A 3,743-nucleotide genomic window follows, 5' to 3' on the forward strand; every position below is an offset into this window, starting at 1 on the left:
GGTAGAAAACTTTATGCCCAGTGAAATTATAAGTTTATGGAGTTTTCCCATGCCCTGAAATATTGTCCTTCCTCTTTCTTTTTGAAAACATTTCCTCAATTATAAAAAATATAAAAAGCATTATTTTCTGTCAAATTGTACAAAAGCAAGGGAGGGCCAGATTTGGGCCAGGCTGTAGTTTGCCTGCCTAAAGCAGAACCAAACCAGTTGCTGTCAAGTCTATTCCTGTGTCAGATACACTATACCAAAAATAATTGGTTGATATTCAACCATTTTATGAGGGAGTATATGATCAAGAACCAATGGTATTACAAGCAAACCATCCTGGAGTGGCCACAAGAACAGAAGACACTTCTTGAAAGAAAGACTGACAGGAAAAATACAAAACAATATAGGCAGACTGACTACAAGAACAAACAAGTGGCTCGCCCAGGAGACATCAAGGCAAGTGGTCGGGTCCCCTCAGGGCAAACATCCTTCTAAGACTAAGACTCAATGGGAATACATGTTCTGATTGGTGACCATGTTTGTCACCGATAAGGGGAAGTGAGGGAGTAACAGCAATGAAGCTGCGAGCTAAGCCCTACAATGTTCAATAGACTTCTGTGAACCTGGGTGGAGATCTGGTTGGCCAGCAGTCCAGGGGACTCTTGAGCCCAGAGTCAGTGACATAGCCACAGAGGACTACAGTGAAGAGTGAAGCATCCAGCTGATAAAAAGAGAGGGCACATGCATAAGTACACCCACACTTGCAGATAATACCCACTTGTCCTGGCTTCAATGACTGGATGATCAGAGCTCAACTAGAAGAAGAAAGAAGAGGAATTTGATGAACTTGACCTACACCTATGGATGCAGTAGATCAAAAGAGGGAACAAATCTTCACAGCAAGGATCATTCACACCCCCTCCATACATGGAGAAGACAGGGATGGGCAACTTGAACATTGACTATCCAGAAGAAGGGGGCTAAAGAGGCTAGAAGTGACGGGCTTACAAGCTATCAAGAGGGAACCTAGATCCAGAGGGCCTGGAGGAAGGTAGAATCTCCACTGAGTAGTATCCAATCTGTCTAGGCGGGGCTGATGAAAGGAAATGTGGATGGGTCTCTTTCAATACAACAGTGAATAATTGTTATCAGGACTGATTGCAAGGGCTGGAAATGTAAAGGTAGATGTTTTGTGGCAAAAGGAAGGGAGTGATTAACCTTGCAGTCTAGGAGCGGAGGTCCCTGGGACCATCAAGAGAGAAGAGCAGAGAACAGAACCCTACCCAGAGAAGCAGTGATGCTAAATTGGAGGCAGAGATGATGAAGTGGAGAGATGGAGCAGCTGGGGGCTTTGGACATGGTGAGGGAGAGGGGCTCTGTGTTGATGACCAGGAGGCAGGCTTGCAGGGTATATATACCCTTTGGTTGGTGTATGATACATGGAGGGGATTGTAACCATAGCAAGAAAACAATATACGAAAGGATCAATGTGAAGCTAATGTTCTCCCATGTAAACTATCACATAATTCACAATAAAGCAAAAAAAAAAAAGAACCAATGATATTGAAGGAAGAAACACAAGTTGCACTGAATAATGCATTAGTGAAAAACAAGCATCCAGGAAGTGATGAAATACAAACTGAGATGTTTCGATAAACTGATGCAGTGTTGTAGATGCTCCCTCGTCTATGCCAAGAAATTTGGAAGACAACTACTTGGCCAACTGATTGCAAGAGATCCATAAAATTGTGCCCATTCCAAAGAAAGTTAATCCAAAATAATACAATAATCATTGAACAATACCATTAGTATCACACACAAGTAAAATTTTGTTCAATATAATTCAAAATCAATTACAACAGCACATCTACAGGGAATTGCCAGAAATTCAAGTCAGATTCAGAAGAGAATGTGGAATGAAGGATATCATTGCTGATGTCAGATGAATCTTGACTAAAAGCAGAGACTACCAGGAAACTACTTGCTTATACTTTATTGACTATGCAAAGACATTCAGCTGTGTGGATCACAACAAACTATGGCTTAGCTTTAGCTTCTTTATGCTCAAGAGAAAATTTCAATCTATTCTGTCATGCATTTTGGTGCTTCCTATCCTGTCTTTTTAATGACCTGTTAGTTTCTTCATGTGCAATGTTCTTGGTGTCATGCCACAATTCTTCTGGTCTTCAGTTATTAGTGGCTAATGTGTAACTCTGTTCTTGAGATGGTCTCTAAATTCAGGTGGGATACATTCAAAGTCATATTTTGGATCTCATAGACTTGTTTTAATTTTCTTCTGCCTCATCCTCAAGTTGTTGTTAAGTGCTGTTGAGCTGGTTTGGACTCACAGCGACCCTCTATAGCAGGGGTTGTTGTTGTTAAGTGCCATCGAGTCAGTTCCTACTAATAGTGACCCTGTATAGGGTTTCCAAAGAGCTGCTGGAGAGTTTGAACCACTAACCTTGCAGTTTAAAAAAACCATAAAATTGAGTGCTTATCCTACAGTGCCACACCAGAACCCTATAGGAGTTTGTTAACATCTATCATACCACCATGGACGAACGGAGGCGTCTGCTGTCCTGGTTGTACATGAGCACGGCTATCCTCGTATGAAATGGAAATGCTGTTTCGGGACAAGAATCCTTAAGTGAGTTTTTTGAAATGTTACCTTCCAGTGAGTTCCAAATCAATGTAGTAGACTGCCAGCCTGTTCATGATGAAGCCACACCAAGCCAAGCCACAGTCCTTGTTGTTATTTGTGGGTCAGTGAAGTTTGAGGGCAACAAACAACGGGATTTCAACCAGAACTTCATCCTGACAGCCCAAGCCTTCGCCAGCAATACAGTGTGGAAGATTGCAAGTGACTGTTTCAGGTTCCAGGACTGGGCCAGCTAGTGAGAAGGCCTCCTCACTGTACCCCAGCACTGGGAGGACACAGACATTGACATATGGGGATATGTGTTCATTCCTGTTGTTCCACAGACACTGTGGACCAATGTGCAAAGGTGGGACACTTCCACATTTCCTCCAGGTCTAAAAGTCCCTTTTCTGAGTCTACACTCGTTTGTCATAGTTGCCTTTTAAGTGTATCAAACTTTTCTATTTTTTTTTTTTAATTTTATTATTTGCCCTCTAGAAACTCTGGTTCTGGAAATTTTGAAAAATAAAGTAAAATAAATGTCTGACTCATAGAAACCCTGTATAGGGTTTCAAAGGAGCAGCTGGTGAGTTTGAGCCATGGACCCTGTGGTTCAAACCGATCTTGCAGTCCAGTGTTTTATCCCACAACACCACACAGGACTCCATAGCAGGGATGGGGAACCTTCTTCAATCAAAATTTATGACATCAATCTTGGGCCATACAAAATTATCAACTTAAAAATTGTTGTTAAGTGCCATCAAGTCAGTTCTGATTCATAGTGACCATGTATAGGGTTTCTGAGGAGTGGTTGGTAAGTTTGAACTGCTGATCCTACAGTTCAAACCGACCTTGCAGTCCAGTGCATTAACCTGCCATGCCACTTAAAAATTAGCATGCTATATTTGGTCAGACATTCAATTAACTCACCCTAATGTGATGGCTGCTTCTGTGAGTTAATGCGCCAGATTGCAAAGCCAGTTTGAACAGCAAGGTTGGTGGTTCAAGCTCACCAGCTGCTCCATGGAAACCCTATACAGGGTCACTATGGGTCAGAAATGACTCAATGGCACTTAACAACAACAAATGTGATGTTTGTAATTGTGGTTGCCTTGGC

General features: G+C 42.0%; 1 pseudogene; it reads left to right on the forward strand.

The window, feature by feature from the left end:
• The first annotated feature begins 2,541 nt into the window (after positions 1-2,541).
• LOC102832908 lies at positions 2,542-2,883 on the forward strand (annotated as a pseudogene).
• Positions 2,884-3,743: the final 860 nt, after the last annotated feature.

The sequence above is a fragment of the Chrysochloris asiatica genome, unplaced genomic scaffold (assembly GCF_000296735.1).
Source record: "Chrysochloris asiatica unplaced genomic scaffold, ChrAsi1.0 scaffold00107, whole genome shotgun sequence".
Lineage (NCBI taxonomy): Eukaryota > Metazoa > Chordata > Mammalia > Afrosoricida > Chrysochloridae > Chrysochloris > Chrysochloris asiatica.